Genomic DNA, 19,520 nt, shown 5'->3' with positions numbered 1-19,520 from the left:
AGAGTTAGACGGATCACTGTCATCATTGGTCCATGCGAGGATTGTCTGTTACCTTGTTTTATTTGTCATTTGTCAAGGGTTCTGTGAAGAAAACATAGGTGGTGTTATGAAAGTGTGTCAAAATAGTCTATGAAAATGACACTGCAACCTGAGAAGTGAGTCCACCAGGTGAAGGCAAGCAGGGCCTGGGGGGAAGCTTGCTCCAGGCAGAGGCCAACATGTGCAAAGGTCCTGAAGAGGAAAACAGTTGGTCCAGCTTTGCAAAACACAAGGAAGGCAAAGTTTAGAGGTAGAGGGAAAGAATGAAGATCAGGCTGGATAGGGAGGGAGGGGCCAGGGACCTTGTACAACATATAAAGGATTTGAGATTTGATTTTAAGTCGCAAAGAAAGCCTCAAATATTTTTCAGTGATCTCATTGGTATATACAACATATGTTGGATATATATGTGTGATTATAGTTATTATGTAATTATTATTTATAAGGCAACAAAAATGTTTTGTGAACCACTAATTAATAACACCTCTGAAAATAGTGCCTCCTTCAAATTCTCCCCAACCACCCATTTCGCTTGTGCCATCTCTTTCCTTGTGGGACCCTATTAGATGTACTCAGAAAATTGCTCCAGTCCTGGAATAAAATGTGTGGCCCAAGGCAGGGCATGGGACATCCTCCCCACTTCTGAGGAGGACCCAACACGGCGACAGCCACAGGAATCGTGCACCACCCAGGCACAGCAGCCACTCACAGTCTCCAGAGCTGGCACTTGGTGCAGGGTGGCCACTGATGGCATGGGCAGCAGCAGAAGTGGAGTTCTGTTCTCAGGGAACTCCACAACAAGCTGTAGAGCTCAAGGAGAGCCCAACAGGGGACCACAAGGGTGCCACATGTGAGCTCAGGTGAGGCATTGTTCCTCCCCTTTCAAAATTAGATTTACACAGAAACAATCGCCTTAGTCCTTGTTGGAGGAGCCAGGGGTCTTATGGAAGCAGCTGAAACACAAGCCATGGAATTGTGGTGAATAGCACCCGCAGTACTTCAGTTTTAACAGTGGGGAAAGACAAATAAATGTTGCTGTTAAAGGATGGAAGAAGAAGATGAGGAACAAAAAGCAAAGAAAATAAGATGAGAGGAGAAAAAAAGGAAAAGGGGATCTAAGGGAAAAGAATCCTCATAGTCCTCTCTGCATGACAGCTACTACAAAGGAAGAGCAACCAGGAGCACCAGACAGTGACACGGGATACCAAGAAACAAAAACCAAAGAAGGGACCGACGCAGAAACTGAAAGGGGCAGATGAAGATGGACAGACAGAGCCTGAGGGAGACAAAATAAGCTCAATAGATTTCTGAAGTGCATTTATCAAGACAAATTGCTTTTGTCACATCCTGCTGTTTTCGAACATGAGTATGTTGTTGCCTGTTATCGCTGACCTTTACAATTCTGATTAGCTGCTCAGCAATTAACCAGTATTCCTTAGATGATCTTAGCTCTGTGCTAGAGGACATAGCCACAACAGGCCCCTGGGGTGGAGGAAGAAGAGAAGAGAACCTGCAGAGAAGGAAATTACTGCACCAGATGCAGAACCACGGAGCCTCCTCGTGTTCTTGCCTGTAGTTCTAAAAACTAAGAATCATTACATACATTTTTAAACTTAAAAAAATGCCGTCTATCATTTGCAACACAGCAACTTTTCCCCTCTACTTGGTGTACTGTAAACTTAAGGCAGAGGTGGTTGGCTTAAGTTACACGCCAAACATCAAACAGACTACGAGACACGGAGGTGAGAAGTGAACCCGTCACCTGGCTTGAGCCACGGGCACTTTCTTCTCAGAAACCAGGTGGAAGGCCTGATGCCTTGCCCAGGTATCAGTCCAGATGCATTTGTTCTTCTGAACCTTCGTTTAGAAACACCTTTGGTTCTGGTTTCATGTGACGAGATTGGTGGAAGACGTCTCCACCACAAAGCTAAGATTTTGGCAACCCTTTCAAGCACCATCTTTAGGTTATCCCCTTTTTAGAGCAAGAGGAATTTGAGGCAGAGTGTGTAGGCTTACACAAAGAGCTTCAATGCAGGGGCTAACAGAGATCTGAAATCACTCAGCACTCTTCCTCTGTCTCTATCATACTTAAAATATCCTACACTGAGCCCACAGGCTATCCTTGTATCTCATCCCTCCGAGAATTAAACAGGTCCACTATGATGATGAAGATGTAGACCCAGGGTAACAATATAAACATGTCCTAAGGATGGAATCCACATAATTATTCTAATTGTACATCAAGACTGATTATACTTTGTCTTATTAATAACAAGACAAACTTGCATTTTTGTCTTTTTACACATAGATGCATTACAGTACCTTCTCATTAGGTTATTTGCTTTGTTTGTTTTGAGATGGAGTTTTGCTCTTTCGCCCAGGCTAGAGTGAAGTGGTGTGATCTTGGCTCAATGCAACCTCTGCCCCCGACCTGCTCCCTGGGTTCAAGCAATTCTCCTGCCCCAGCCTCCTGAGTAGCTGAAATTATAGGCACTCGCCATCACGCCCAGCTAATTTTTGTATTTTTAGTAGAGGCAGGGTTTTGCCATGTTGGCCAGACTGGTCTCAAACTCCTGACCTCAGGTGATCCACCTGCTTCGGCCTCCCAAAGTGCTGGGATTACAGGCATGAGCCACTGTGCCCAGCCTTATAAGGTCTTTATCATGACAAAAAAGTGAGGTAGAACAAGAAGGTAGGCTACAGTCAATATTTTTTCATATCAAGCGATGATGCTAATACAATAGCCCAAAAATTGAGACAGCTCCAGAACAGATTTCATGGAAGTGCAGTACAAAAGGCGAACAGTGGGTCAGGCACAGTGGCTCACGCTTGTAATCCCAGCACTTTGGGAGGCCGAGGTGGGTGGATCACCAGAGGTCGGGAGTTTGAGACCAGCCTGACCAACATGGAGAAACCCCGTCTCTACTAAAAATACAAAATTAGCTGGTCCATGGTGGTACATGTCGGTAGTCCCAGCTACTCAGGAGGCTGAGGCAGAGGTTGTGGTGAGCCGAGATTGTGCCATTGCACTCCAGCCTGGGCAACAAGAGTAAAACTCCATCTCAAAATAAAAATAAATAAACAAATAAATATAAATTAAAAAATCAAAATGTGAACAGAGTTTGGACCCAAGTGAGAGTATGCCATTGTAAGCTGAGATTGGAGGATCATACTAGGTTACTGTCCATCTTTCCAGGCATCATTCTGAAACAGCTGGGCCAACCACAGTCTTATTACTAAGTCCTTGTGGAATGCAACTCTGATCAGTGTACAGTTGGAAGAGAAGGATTTTTTAAATGTCATTTATTATACCTAACACACTTGGAAGGTAATTAAAATCTTGTTCTTGCATTTATTTCTCACCCCACTGCGGGATGGGGATGGAAATAAATTTATACACATAAGAGCTATAGTCAGCAAGGTCAGGTTGAGCCAAGAGGATGAATCATTGGCCCTCAATGTCAGGCAAAAAGCCACCACCCAGCAAACACAAGGTACCAGAGTTAATACCATGCAGTTCGCTGTCCCTGCTTCCCTAGTTTCCCAGGCTGTGAAGACCAAAGGGTGAGACAGTTCTCTAAAAGTAGAGGTGGAAATGACAATAGAAGAAAATGTAAAATCCTTGAGATACATGTCAAGGGAAGGGTATGTATATAAAGGGGAGGAGAGAGGACATAGCTCTTCTTATACATCTGTTAACTTAAACACAGCATGAGAAGCCATCACCTGACTTCCTAGAGCAAAAACAAAAAGAGCCAGTTGGATCATTCTCTGCTTGGCCTAGTCATAAGTAGAAGGAAGATTACAGAAATGAGTGATGCCACAGTTTCCTCCTTCTGCATAGTTGGGCCATGGATATACATGGTAACAACTGTATGAGGTCAGCACTATTACTAGCCCCACGGTACAGAATGGGAAACGGGAAACAGGCTTGGAGTGGTTAAGCACCTTACCCAAGTCATGCAGCGAAGTGGCAGGTAGCAGACCAGAACACAGATGTACCTGATTCCAGAACCATGTTTCTTAACCTGTCTAGATTGTCACACAGCAGCTCTGCTCTAGTAAGGGAGCAGCAACATGCTTACTAGGGCTACATTTGATTACTGAGCTTGGTGACTAAACAGCCCAGTGCATTTCCTGATTACAATGAGAAGTCAGATTCTGTTGTAACATAGAATCACTTTTTGTTTGTTTTGCAGAAAATCCATGGTGCTGGGCTAAATTCATGCATATTAAATATTTAAAAATTTAATCATTGACCTAAAAGAGCCTCGCGTTAAGTCACAATGGGTTTAACCTGGCAGTTGTACTCAGGATTAAGATTCCCTTTGCAAGAAACTAAGCCTGAACACAGAAGTTGCTGCTAGTAAAAGCCACATTACCAACAGTTTTATAGGGTCTCTGAAAATGATCAAGTTGACTTACAAGATAAAGATTTGCCAGATTGATATCCTTGGCAATGCACAGCTCCTTGTCTAAATTTCCACAAGACATACGAAAATAGAAAGTTTGTGGAAATATAACTTATTTAATGGGCCAGGCCAACTTATTTGGGTAACATAGTTAATCAAATGTGTTTTCAGGCAGCTGCTCTCTGCTATATTCTATTACAGAGCAAATTGTTACAGTTACCAGGCAAACCCCTGGAATAAAAAGCAAAAAGAGTCAGTATGCTCTCCCAGAATCATCGACATAACCTTAGCTGTAACGGTCCAAGTATATGGTTTCTATTCACAATTACAGACTCTCAGAGATATCCATGTACTCCACATCTATGTTTCTGGAAGAAAAAACCTCTTCTTAAATTGATTTGCCCTTTGTCACTGTCACAGATATGTTTTTCCTGTTTTGACAGGTAGTTGTAATTCTATTAGCAGCCCATCGACTTCCCTGTGAAATCGATCTGTGTTAGGCTGGCTGGGTCTTCCTAAACTGGCTGATTTATTGCTTCTGCATGATTCTAGAAAGAGAGGGCACGTGCATATTTGCAAGTGAGCTAAAGAGTCAAGGGGTGGGAGAGGAAATCAGACACTCCTCTGTCACCAAACAGTATGAAGTATCTAAACAATGTTTTAAAACAAATTATTTGTAGCCTCACTGTTGGCTGTCTCCATGGCAGGTGAGCTGCGACCTTTTGTTAGCAGCCTAGCTGAGATGGCGGCTGATGCCTGCAGGTATAAGTGACTGTCAATTTTCTTTATTCATTTATCTTGCTGTCTCATGTTTAAACTAGAGGAAGCTGTTCATCCCAAGTGTCCTCAGTGTCAATCTATCATGTTTGCCTAATTTTGCTCTTGTACATCACATCTCACAGTCACCAGAACATGAGTAGCTGTCTCCAGGTGCCTCTGTCTCTGTTATCTTGCCCACTGAAGGGAGAGCACTTAAGCCAATTTGCAGGAGACCACAGTTTGCCAGAGGTCAGAGACAGAAATCACCACTGCATTTTGTTTAAAGAATCACATCAGAAAAGAAAATAAAGGACAGGGAGGGAAGAGAAGGGAAACCTAATAAACACGCTGGTCCTAAAGTTTGATTCCAAGATTTATGACAGAATCAGGCAAAACTAAATTAAAATAATACATGTGAAAACTGGGCAACCTGAAAATAAGTTGATTTTTCCAGAGACCAAAGAACAAATCATTGTACAAACACATACCTTTTCAAACTGAAAATGATTCCAGAGTTAACTTCATGGACCTAAATATGAATATTAACATCTCACAAATGCTATTTGTAATTTTATCCTTGAGCAGTATAGTGGAGAGGTGACTTCTAAGCAAAATTATTAGTAGGAAGTAAGGTTAAGTGGGCATATTCCACTTTTACATCCTTTCTTCTCCATTTATTTACTCCCTATACGTTTAGGGGCTTCCACCACCCTTATCCTCTGAAATAACACTAGAGCTTTTGCCATTTTCTCTACCCAAAACTTCTCAGATGCCGGACCAGCAAGGCGATCAAGTTTGTTTTTTGTTTGTTTGTTTATTTGAGACTGGGTCTCACTCTGTCACCCAGGTTGGAGTACAGTGGCGCGAGCTCAGCTCACTAAAGCCTCTACCACCCAGATTCAAACTATCCTCCTGTCTCAGTCTCCTGAGTAGGCCTCCTCAGCTGGGATTGCAGGTGTGTGCCACCACGCTGGCTAATTTTTGTATTTTTAGTAGAGACAGGGTTTCACCATGTTGACCAGGCTGGTCTCAAACTCCTGACCTCAGGTGATCCACCTGCCTCGGCCTCCCAAATTGCTGGGATTACAGGCGTGAGCCACCATGCCTGGATGGTGATCAAGTATTTTAATATATTATGAAGTAATAGGTTTCATGTATTAACTCTCTCAGTAAGATTTTTCATTTTTACTGGGAATTTTTATGAGAATAATACCCTAACCCAAAATAGAGAATCATGGTGAGAGCTGTGGGCACCAGTGAAGACAGTTCAGAAGATATTTGTTAGCAAGTGTACCACAGGGCAGGGGACATTTGTTAGCAGGCATACCTTTCAATGGCCCTCAAATGATAGCCCTAGAATGATGCAGGTTCTACACCACAAGCATCATCTCCTCTGTCTACAGAACCCTGTAGAAACTGATAATCTTGTGCTAGGCTGTGCTGTACTATGTCAACTTGGTTAAGCTGAGAACCCTGAAGCTTCCAGGTTAAAGTTGGCCAAAAGAGGAACTTGTGTGAGATTTGGGAGACAGAGGTAAAGCAACAGGCTTGACTCTTGGAAAATAGTCACACACTTCTCCCTGGTCCTACTGAGGCAGCTGCGTGTGCTTGCCTTCTCAGATTAGGCAAGACAGATTTCCCTGCCAGCTCGCCCTTATCCATCATGGCCAGTACTTCAGACATACTGGCTAGTGACTCCTTCTCTGATCCTCCAACTCCTCCTCTGGACCTTACTTCCCCAGTTCCTCCCACATTTGTGTCATATCTAATTCCTATAAGAAATCTCCTATTTCCTTGATACTCATAGGGCCTCTGCTTGCTGGCTGAACCCTGGCTGATACAGTCCCCTGCAGAGAGCTTCAGAGAAGATATATCTTACAAGGCTGTGCACAGGTGCATCAATCATAGCCAAAAGTTATCTCGTGTTACAAGTACTAGAATCAAACTTAAACCTACATTATTTGTCTGAGCCTCTGATGTGTGCTGTGCATGTGAAATGTAATTTACAATTTATATTTTCAAATTGTTTATTTTATCATTTTTAAACCTGAACTTGATTTTCAATATGTGCTCTCTATATACCAGCTAAATTAATGAGGTTACAGACTCAAGTTTCAAAAAACCAATCACTAATAGAGCAATCAACAATCACCTCGAAACCCCAAGCTAGATAGATCATATTATATCATATATCCTCTTAAGTAAGGGTACTAGGTCATGAATATTTACAGTTTCTGATCAAAATCAATATTATTCCTCAGTCAGAGATTGAAATGCTCTACATCTCAGGACAGAGTGGTCAGGACAAATGCAGACCCCAAAGTGTGTCCTACATGAGATTTTGAACAAGTTTTTTTTTTTTTTTTTTTTTTTTGAGATGGAGTCTTGCTCTGTCACCCAGGCTGGAGTCCAGTGGCACCATCTTGGCTCACTGCAAGCTCCACCTCCTGGGTTCACGCCATTCTCCTGCCTCAGCCTCCTGAGTAGCTGGGACTACAGGTGCCTGCCACCATGCCCAGCTAATATTTTTGTATTTTTAGTAGAGACGAGATTTCACGGTGTTAGCCAGGATGGTCTCGATCTCCTGACCTTGTGATCCGCCCACTTTGGCCTCCCAAAGTGCTGGGATTACAGGTGTGAGCCACTGCACCCGGCCTTGAACAAGTATTTTTAACTTAATTACCTAGCACATATGAACAATGGGCCAAAGGTCTAATCATATTCCCACTAAAATCAGTGTTTAACTTACAGCCCCCAGGTGTCATGATAACAGGATTGAATCAATTATGTATCAACAATGATGCTGATCAGAATTAAGTATATCATTTTGAGTTGCTCAAGTCTAATTCCACTAAAATCATGTTTTGAAACTCAAGCCTTATCTAAGTGTATTAGTCTGCTAAGACTGCCATACAAATACCACAGACTAGTGGCTTAAATAAATAAAATTTATTTTATCACAGATCTGGAAGATGAAAGTCCAATATGCCAGCAGGGTAGGTTTCTGGCGAGTCCTCTCTTCCTGGCTTGCCAATGACGTCCTCCCACTGTGTCCTCACATAGCCTTTTCTCTGTGCATGCGTGCTCCTGATGTCTCTTCTTCTTATGACACCAGTCCTTTTAGATTAGGGCCCCACCCTTATTACTTCATTTAACCTTCATTGCCTCCTTGAAGGCACCATCTCAAGTATAGTTACATTGGGAGTTAGCACTTCCACATATGAATTTGGAGAGGATACAATTCAACCCATAACTGCAAGACATACTGACAAAAAGAAAATTGATTTGAATACATGCTTTATATGTCCATGACTCAAGCTTGAGTCATATCTAATGCTCATATGCCAAGCAGAGATGCTATCCACTCACAACTGCTATTAAAATTTGAAATGACATGCACAGATACCCATTTCTAATTTTTCTTTTTAATTTGGAAATGCTTGTGATGGGTGAAAGGAGGGGCTGAGAAAAGGGGGAAAGAGTGCACAATGCCATGGGAAGCAAATTTGCAAAGAAAAGTAGAAAGTCAGGCACTGGCTAGTAAGTGGATGGCATGGGGTTACAAACAGATAATAAGGAGGACCTGGAGATGTAGGAAAAGTAATAGTGTATGTGTACATATGTGCACGCATGCTGCTTATAAAGCATTAGGGTAGAGGAATTGAGAGGTAAACATCAAAAGATATAGACTAATCTGCCTATAGATGCTGCCTTTTGGCCAGATGCTCACAACAGGTCCATTCAGATTTGGTTGGGGGCAGGGTCACAAGTTACAATGGAAAGGTAACCACTCATAAGAAAGGTGTGAAGACTACAATTGCTCTTAAAGGGATACCTGTTTCCGGCATTTACCATGGCATGATAACAAACTGGAACTTCAGGAAGGAAGAAAAAAAAAAAAACTGTTTCCATGAATTTTACCTCATTTACTATAAGATTGAAAAAAACAATATTGGCCAGGTGTGGTGGCTCACGGCTGTAATCCCAGCACTCTGGGAGGCCGAGGAGGGGTGGATCACCTGAGGTCAGAAGTTCAAGACCAGCCTGACCAACAAGATGAAACCCCATCTCTACTAAAAAATACAAAAATTAGCTGGGTGTGGTGGCAGATGCCTGTAGTCCTAGCTACCGGGGAGTCTGAGACAGGAGAATTGCTTGAACCTGGGAGGCGAAGGTTGCAGTGAGCCCAGATTGCACCACAGCATTCCAGCCTGGGCAGCAGAGTCAGACACCGTATCAAAAAAAAAAAAATCAAAGAAATGCATCAGTGTATACCACAATGAGAGAATTCCAGCTGCAATTTTCTCTTCAGAGTAAACTGATTTTTTTAAATCCTACCTTTAAACTCTTTGAAGCTAGAAAAATAACTGTAATATGCAGAGCATTTCTTGTTTGCTGTTAATATCAAGTGGTGATAGAGTGTTCAAAATTGCACAAGCCATACAGACAAAGAACAATTTCCACCTTCGCAAAACAAAAAAACTTTTAAGAACATAATTCAATAGCACAAATAAAAGAAGCAAACTTATCTCAAGTTGCTCAGGAGTCAGATTACATCTGCAAAATCAAAATTATATTACAATTTCCTTGTCTGATTTTTAATTTGCTCTAAGCCAAATAAACATGAATAATGAGAAAGAAATCTCAGCCTAAGAGCTGATGACATCGTAAACCATACAAAGGACACTTGGTTGGTTTCTGTCATAAAATTCCATCATAAAATCACACCTGCATGAAAAAAGTTTTCTTGCCAGTTTCTGTCTTTTCCCCTCAAAATAGCCATCCCTGCCAAGAGACATTCAGTTCAGTGCCTAGGACTATCGGTTGTTAGGGCTTGTCAGCAGTCAGAAATCATTCAAATATATTTCCTGCACCTTTCCAAAGCTAAAAATAAAAATTTTACAGTAGCTCCTACTGAACAAAAGGATTTGGGCTCAAACGACAGCATTCAGGATTTGGGTTAGATAGAAATGAGTACTTGGTGATAAAGGAACTTAAGATCAGAAAGGGTTATATTGAGAGAAACTACAGCCCCCTCTCTGAAACTATTTGGAAACAATATATATTTTTCTCCAGGGTCTCCTAAATCAAAAGCTCAGGTAAGTGTAGGGCTTTGTATATTAAAAAATCATACCTACCCATTGGTTTATTAATTATCAAATCCTACAATTCTATGATTAAATCAGAAAAGGACCACAGGGGGACTCTCAGTCCTCATTCCTATTCTTCCATGAATGGGAGTCCTTTCACATCTTTATTGCTATTTTTCCATTAATCAGTCACCCATAAATGTCATCATTAGCAAGTTGGTAACAGAACTTAAAGAATAATAGAAAGATTTTAGGTTTCAGTTCCAAAATAATTCTATAAGCTCTATGATCTTGGACACAATTAATCAAGTACTCTGAGCTTAAAATTATTTGTGAGTAAAATAATGTCTTTCCTACCTACATCATAGGCTTACCATAAGGGTCACATGCAATAACATCTGTAAAAGTGCTTTGCCAACTGTAAAACATTAATCAATGATGGTGTTATTATCATATATGACAAGTGGGCTGTAGAATCACATTCAAATCACAGAAAAGAAGATTTCTCTCAGTTAATAGGAATATAGAATGCAGATGCAGAGAATGGTATACAAACACCAAGATGGGGCAGGGAATGGAAACCAACTAAAATGTTTACTCAAGTTTTTCTTGAACAGATGGAAACCACAAAGTCTCTGCCATACTTCGTCTTCTCTGGGTCTCCTGTGTTTTAGGAGACAGCTTTTTCCCCCTCAGTTTTTCAGTCCTTGAGGCGGCTTTCTACCACTTTTGCTACACTGAGAATCACTGTGTTAAAGCCTGCTGACATCCAGCTCTCAGGAGTCTAGACACTTGTTCCACCTTAGAGAACATAGAATATGAATCATGATTCTCTTTAGTATCCTGTCTTAGGCCCATGAGAGTTTAAATTTAAATTCTGAATGTAGGCTGGCCTGTCTTTGCTCTGTGGTGCATTGTTAACGTAGAAGACTTTAAACTTTTTGAAGGCAGTTATATGGCCTGAACTTTCTTTTAAGTAGGCGATAACCACAAACTCAAAGACATCAGAGAAAGTCATATAGAAATTCATATAGAATCATACAGTATTTATGCTACATGTTTGTCATAATAATTAAAATACTTCAAGGTGCCTGACAAAATACAAAAACTCTAAATAATAATTGCAAAAACAGATAAGTGTTTGATGACAGATATGGAGAAAAGATAAAGTGTAGAGAATAAGTTCTCTTTTCTTTTGAATCCTAATGTAACAGAAATAAATTGTGAAGTCCAAAGAGGCATTCACATTTCAAAACTCAGCCAAATTTTACCCAGGGACCTAACCAAGTATGTTTTGGTTTACTTTGTGGCTGCCTTCTTCACAAATTCATGGAATCTATTTTTATACTTTGACCCGCAAAACAATATAAAGTTTGAAATTGCACTTAATTTCTCCAGTAATTTAAAGTGGCATTCTTAAAACTGATAGGATATTGTGGTAGCATAGATGATTCAGTTCTTAGATGTACAATTTGTAATGAAGATATTTGAACCCCGAGTCCTCAAATTGTCAATTGCATGTAAATAAACCAAAAAGAATTCAAGAGTTAATTTTATATTTAATAGACCAATTCAGCTTTTCAATTTCCCATGTCTGTTCTGGTGTATAATTTTTTTTATCATCTTACAAGTCATCCCTCCGACAGAGGTGTGGCTTTGTTATTTTGTTTTGGTTTTTCAAACATTGAGGTTATGGCCTGTCCCTTATTGTAACATGTGTGTTCATGAAAGCCAGTAAACCAACCTGTACTTATGGTGTGTTGGGCTTCACACTCTGGTAGGCTGTGGCAGACACAGAAGATGGTCCCCACATAGAAATCAGTCAAAACCAAGCCTATAGATAAATTTAAGTGGTAAATCATGCCACAGAATACAAATGCTCTTAGAAACAGAGGCAAGAACACTGATGTTTGGAGTGGTTCAGTATAATCCCGCTGGAAGACAGGACTTGAGCTGGTATTTGAAACATAATTTAGGATTCAGAGGGAAAGGTACTAGATTTTCAAGGGGGGTAAAGATCATGATTAAATTCTGAGGAGAAATCAGTCAGAAGTCTACTGACTACATATCAGGGATGATGTTAAAAAGTAATGATGGATTCATTTGACTAGGTAGAAATCATTTTGCAGAATCTTGGTAACCTGACAAACAAGTCAGACTTGATAGGCAAAAGGAAGCCATTAGGTTAGTTCTTGAAAGATGTGCATTTAAGGAAGCTTCAGGTGGTAATTATAAGCATAAGATTGAGTGGGAATGACACCAAAAGCTGGGACATCCATTTGGAGACACACGAATCACAAAGAATCCATTCAGAATAATGAAGGAACATATATGACTCAATATCTGGAAGGGAATCCACTGACTAATTCAAAGTCCTTTTTCCAGAGGTAGAAGCTAGGACTTAGAATGATTATATGGTTTGTACAAGGTGATCAACTTCCCAGTTAGCAACAGAATCAGGACTGAAGCCTAAATTTCTGGACACCTAGAAATTTTCACTGGAGAAATTTTGAAGAAAGACATTACAGAACATGATAATAGGCAAGTTTACCAATAACAATAAAGAGGAAAAGTCTAAGCTTACCTCTACTGCTTAGAGATTAGAAGTGAGTGTCTTAGTGCCACAATTAATTGTGAGAGAGTTAAGAAAATTATCTTGGGTGAAAAACTGATGAGTTAGAATTAGACTAAGTTGGATTCCAGGTGATGGTAGAATATCTAGGTAGACACGTCCTATAATAATTGGAAATAAGGACATGCTCAAGGCTGAGATCACAGTTCTATAATTTCTGCCCAGAACTCTCTCTGGAATTCCAGTATCAGCATATATCAAACCACTCATCTGACACTGGCACCTCCAATTTAGATTGGCCAAAACTAAATTCATTATCTTTATTTGCTATCTTGGTTAGAATCATGATCCATGCCATTCATTTTCACTGGGCAAATATTTGTTATCACTGAAGGCAGAAACCTGGAACTCATCTTTACCTCTTTCTTTTACTTCATTGACTGCAGCCAATCAGTGACCAAATCCTAGTTGATTTTTCCTCCTTAATATTTATGACAATAGTCTCTTATCTGGCTCCACTGTCTCTGGCCTGGATCCCATTTTAGCTTTCTTCCATATAACTATTATAATTATCTTCTGAAATGCAAATCACTTTATCATGTTATACCTGTACTTGTAATTCTTTAATTACTATTTTCATAGTCTATATAGAGCTTAAGCCCCTCTCCCCCATAATCGTACCCTTATTTCCTTCTCAAGAGTTCCAACCAAGAAGAATATGTGGAATTGTCTGAATAGTCTATCTTGTTTGCATCTCAGTATCTTTGATTGGGTAACTCTCTCTACTTGAAATCCCTTCTCTCCACATCTCCCCTATTATACACTACATTCCTTCTAGCTAGTGAACAACTGTCTATATTTCAATACTGAAACCAAATATGACCATCTCTACTTAACCTTTCCTGATCATCCCTCACTCGGTAGAATTAACCAACCTCTTCTTTGTGTCTTCTTTGTACAAAATCCATATCATTGTATTGCAAGAGTACTTGAATGTCTATAATGTCTTGAATGCCCTTTCCAGACTGGATAGTCTGTTAGGACAGAAACCATACTCAATTCACCACTGTATCTCCTGAAAGAGATCCTGATCCACAGTATGTACTTTATAAGGGCCTGCATTTACGCATTGTGAGAATTCTCTGAATAAAAGCGACACTTGAATGAGACCAGAAATGTAACATTTCCAAGTGGGTTGATTCAGAGACCTGGATGACAGTTAAGGTCCAAGGACAGCTAAAGAAGCCATAAAAAAAGACAATAAATGACAAATTTTGGCTGGGTGTGGTGGTTCCTGCCTATAATCCTAGCACTTTGGGAGGCCAAGGCAAGAAGATAGCTTGAGGCCAGATATGAAGAACAGCCTGAGCAACATATTGAGACCCCCATCTCTACAAAAATAAAAATAAAAGAATTAGGCTAGCATAATGGCACATGCCTGTAGTCCCAGCTACTTAGAAGGCTGAGGCAGAAGGATACCTTGAGCCCAAGTATTCAAGGTTACAATGGCTATGATTGCAGAAGAAAAAATTTTTTAAGAAGGAATGGGAGAAAATCGAGGAAACTTCTTTTAATTATCAAAAGATATTTGTATTACTGTTACTACACCATTGAAAAACTGAAGACAATATAAGCCTCCAAAATAAGGCACAGTAACATATTATTTTGAGAGAATATTATGATGCCAATAAGTAGTTTAAATGAAATATAGGCAGATAAATGCTTATATAAAACAATGCTAACTGAAAAAGTAGAAAGCAATGTTATACAGCTCGCTGATCACAACTATATAAAGATATATGAGCCCAAATTAAAAAGCAGAAGATGGAATAAGCATAGTTGCTGTATTAAAACAAAAGAATTCAACAGATTTTTCTGAAACACTTATATGTTTCATTTAAATGCTTAATATTTAAAATAATGGGTGTTAGTATTGAATTCAATTAAAAAATTCCAACAGTTATTTGTAAGTAAAATTATACCTTAGATGGGCTTGGTAATTACTACTCAAAAGTTCGTAGCACTAGTTCCTTTTATAAAAAGAACTGAAACATGTGTAACAAAAATTATCAAGCTATAATGTCTTTGCTTCATACGTTCAAATTTTTATGTTTTGTGCTTTGTTTGTTTTTAATATGATATACCTGCACTGACTAACATAGTGTTATTTTATGCTTGTAATGGTCCTGTCTTTAAAACACAGATCACTGGGACTTGACTTTCTAGTTCCTTTTCTGGACTAAAATTTCCTAATGTCCTTTATAAGTCACATGCATGCTAAGTCAACCAATCAACATATATGGAAGCTCTAACTATTAGGAGTAAATGTGTTCAGTTCACCAAGTCCATTTATTTCTGATCAGACACCTACCCAGAGTCATCTTTAGTTCCTTGGGATATCAAGGATAATAGAGTCAGGTTTGGGTATAGATAACAGGTTTAAATAAGGGCGCCAAATTATAACACTTCAGGCAGGAAAGGTAAATTAATGAATCAAATTAAGCTTGAGAGTACATGCCTATCAATAAGAGAGCAGTAGTTACTCAATTTTGTGACAAGCTGCTTTGAAGAAATGCCAACCCAATATTGCTGGAGCTTCATATTAAGCAAGAGAGTTTGAAATCTAGATTTGTCTGTGAAATCTCCTCATTTTAAATGACTGCTGAGTGAACTATGAGACTAGAGAGTATTTGAGGCTCATAGCCCTAACTAGGCCTAATTACAGTAGTGGTCAAACATTGAAGGTCACAGCTTGAAGACAGATTTTATTTCACATATGCAGTGTTTTTAATAATGTTGAGCTTCTGCTCCCTTTCAGGCACTGAGTGAGGCAAAAGATTAGTGTGGGTTATTAAGAATGCAGTGATCATATAGAATGTCCCTCTGGTCACTCCCCTAAAGAAAATCACAGAGAAAAACCAGGAAGGCCCAGTCAAAAAACTGTAAGGACTGGTTTGTGCAATGTCATAGAAGCCAGAGACCACAGAATTCTAGTGATATAATTGAACACTGTTGTTAAAGAATTGGAACTTGGAAGTTACGGGTGACATTAAAGGGAGGCATTTTGATGAGTCCTAGGACACAGGTAGAAGAACATAGAGGAGAGAAATAAATGCGAGAAGAGGAATTAAATGCAGCAAATATGGATCACTCTTGTGAGAATTTTAAATAAGAAGGGGAACAGACAGATTAGATGGTAGCTATAGGGTAACATAAGGGAAGAATTTATTTTAAAGTTTTTTAAGGATGATAAAAATTTAAGCAGGTTTGTAGGGCAAAAAGAAACCATTAAAGGGCAAGTGGTTGATATGGAATGAATGTTGAAGATTCAGGAGACAGAATGGAAGAAACTGGCGGATGCAGGAGCAGCTATCTCAGGGCCCAGATGGAAACAATTGGTCTTGAACAGGATGAAACAATCATTATCTTATGAGAATAGAGAAAACTGTATAAAAGTTGAGTAGAGATGGGAGGCAAGTGTCTACATGGGTTGGGGGCAAGAAAATGGTGTCAATTTTTTCTCAATACTTTTCTCTATAGAGTTGTGATGGACCACATATGAGCCTCAAAAACTTATCTTTCCATCCAACTAAAGTCCATGCATTCAGGTTCACACTCGCTTTCTCTTAAGCCCACACCCTGAGATTGACACCACAAATCTTACCATTTCTATGGAAAGAGAAGAAAGCAAAATGCATAAATTTTCATTTTCTCTGACACTAAAGTAGAATTGACATAAAACACCTAGCCTGGGTTTTCTTTTCTAATTGGCCATCCAAGAGTACCAGTGTTGGTACAAGTCACCCCCAAACCTCATCTGCTGAGCATGATAAAGAAAAGAGAGCACTTTCAGAAGAAAGTTTTCAAAGAGATCCAAGAGAAGAAGAAATATTGTCCAGTTCCAGAACTTTCCACATCCTCTATACTGCTTCTACTAAATAAAGCTCAAGCTTTTAGTGGGAGAATCTTAGTGGGATTTTAGTTTTCCCATAATTAATAAGAAAACCTTTTCCCTGGAAAGGGACAAGGAGCATAACACATTGAACTACTTGACATATTCACTCTTTGAAACAGTTAATTTAAAAGTATCTTTTCAGATAAAGATTTCCAGGTCTGGAAATAATGACATTCGCCTGAATCCAAATCTCTCCACAAATGCTCTTTTAAGCAAAATAAGTAAAATTAACAAGGAATATAAACAAAACTGCACATGGCCCATCTACATTGCTCAGAGACAGAGAATGCCATGAACTTAAAATTACCATAAATAAAGAAATAAACACCACATTTCGACAAAGCTCCCCAACCATTGCAAGCTTATGAATTTGAAGAGTGAACAAGGGGAAGCATAAAAGACTCAGTGAAAAAGAGGAGGGGAGAACAGAGGACTAAAACTAAGCACAGACAAAATTACCCCTTAGAAAGAGAAAGTCCAAAACCAAGTCATAAAATACAGAAAAACAAGATTTGGTAATTCATAGCACCAGCTGCAGGGAAGGGGCTTAGTGGTAAGTAGGATAGAGCATGAAAATATCCAAGAAGCACGCTTCTATGGGAGAATCACATAAATAGAGAAAAGATGGTGCCTCTGAGAGGCATAGCCCCTTATTTCTTGAAGAAAAAAAAAGAAGGAAGAAGAAAATATTAAAAATTCTGCAGAAAAAAAGAGAAAAAGTAAGCACCAATACCTCCACTGCCAATATCATTGATTAAAAAGATGGCACATTACTATACCTCAGGAAAGGGCACTTTTGAATTCAGAACCCTATCCAAAATATGCCTCAGAATAGAAAAGTTATGGCTAACTCCATACAAAGCTACTGTACAAGGAAAAGAGAAAATGTATTTCAGCTGATGAAAATTCTTCCCCTCCTCTCAAAAAGAAAAGCCATGAGATAGAAGAGTATAATACAATACTCCCAGCTGAATTAAATAGCATTAAATGAGCATTTTGAAATTTTTTTAGAAACTAAATGTAAAAATTCGAAAACTAGAAACCTTTTTTAATAAAATGAAACTTGCCGGGAAAATATGCATAGGAGGTGATTTAACAGTGATTAAACACAGAAAGAAGGTGAAGTAAAAGACAAACCATCTCAGAAAAGAAGAATAAATTACATGATGCCCAAAAGAGAATACATTTACATAAATATTTAATTAGAGATGTCAAAAGGGAAGAATGACAACCAAGAGAATGAAAATAAGATTTTTTTAAAAAGGAGTAAAAGAGAAAAATGCTTAGAAGAGAAAATAGAGAGGAATGGGGTCCAACATACATGTAATAGGAGTGCCTGAAGAAGAAACACAAAACAATAAAACAGAACCAAAATTTGTAAATATAATCAAAAAAAACTTTCTAGAAATAAGAGATAACTTAAATGTCATAGTTAGGAATAGTGACCCCTACTTGTAAACCCAACACTTCAGGAGGCCAAGGACAAAGGGTCACTTGAGGCTAGCGGTTTGAGACCTGGGCAACATAGCAAGGCGACTCTATCTCTAAAAAAATTTTTAAATATTAGCTGGGTGTGGTTGTGCATGCCTGTAGTCCCAGCTACTTGGGAGGCTGAACCACGAGGATCACTTGAACCCAGGAATTTGAGGCTGCAGTGATTTATGGTCATGCCACAGCACTCTACCCTAGGCAACAGAGCAAGACCCTATCTCAAGCCCCTCCAATGCCCCTGAAAAAGAATATCCCACTGTATACATAGAAAAACTGAATAAAATAGTCCTTCTGAAACGACTGGGCTTTATAAATAAAGAAAAAGTAAACACGCAAGAACACTTGGAAAGTATTGAAAGAAAAAAGCTATAAGAGGGTACGAGCCCTACTAGATGTTATAATGTACTATGGAACAGTGTAGTACTGGTGACTGAATAGACAGGCAGACCAATGGACTAGAATAAAAAATCAAGGAACAAATTCAATTATATATGAACATTTTTCTTTGTTAAAGAAATGTGATAGGCTGGGCGCGGTGGCTCACGCTTGTAATCCCAGCACTTTGGGAGGCAGAGGCGGGCGGATCACGAGGTCAGGAGATCGAGACCATGGTGAAACCCCGTCTCTACTAAAAATACAAAAAAATTAGCCGGGCGTGGTGGTGGGCGCCTGTAGTCCCAGCTACTCGGAGAGGCTGAGGCAGGAGAATGGCGTGAACCCAGGAGGCGGAGCTTGCAGTGAGCCGAGATTGCGCCACTGCACTCCAGCCTGGGCGACAGAGCGAGACTCCGTCTCAAAAAAAAAAAAAAAAAAAAAAAAAAGGAAATGTGATAAAGTATTTGATAAAATATTTTATAAAGGTGGTTTCTCAAATTACTGGGGTAAAGATAAATTGAATGTTTTAATAAATTGCTTTGGAACAATTAATAGCCATTGAAAAAAGATAAAATTTAATTCATTCTTGACACATACAACAAAACAAAATGAAACAACATAAATACTAGAAGAAAACACATTAACTTCTATAACCTGGCTGTAGGGAAAGACTTAATAACCATGACTCAAAATCTGGACACAATTCAAAAAAATTGATATATTTAACTACATAAAAATAGAGACTTTTTTGACATAAAACACCACAAGCAAAATCAAAAGACAAATGACAAACTGGGAGAAAAATCTGTGAGATATAGTGCAGAGAA

The sequence above is a fragment of the Hylobates moloch genome, unplaced genomic scaffold, assembly GCF_009828535.3.
Source record: "Hylobates moloch isolate HMO894 unplaced genomic scaffold, HMol_V3 SCAFFOLD_2, whole genome shotgun sequence".
Taxonomy (NCBI): Eukaryota; Metazoa; Chordata; class Mammalia; order Primates; family Hylobatidae; genus Hylobates; species Hylobates moloch.
This window is presented reverse-complemented; position numbering follows the sequence as displayed.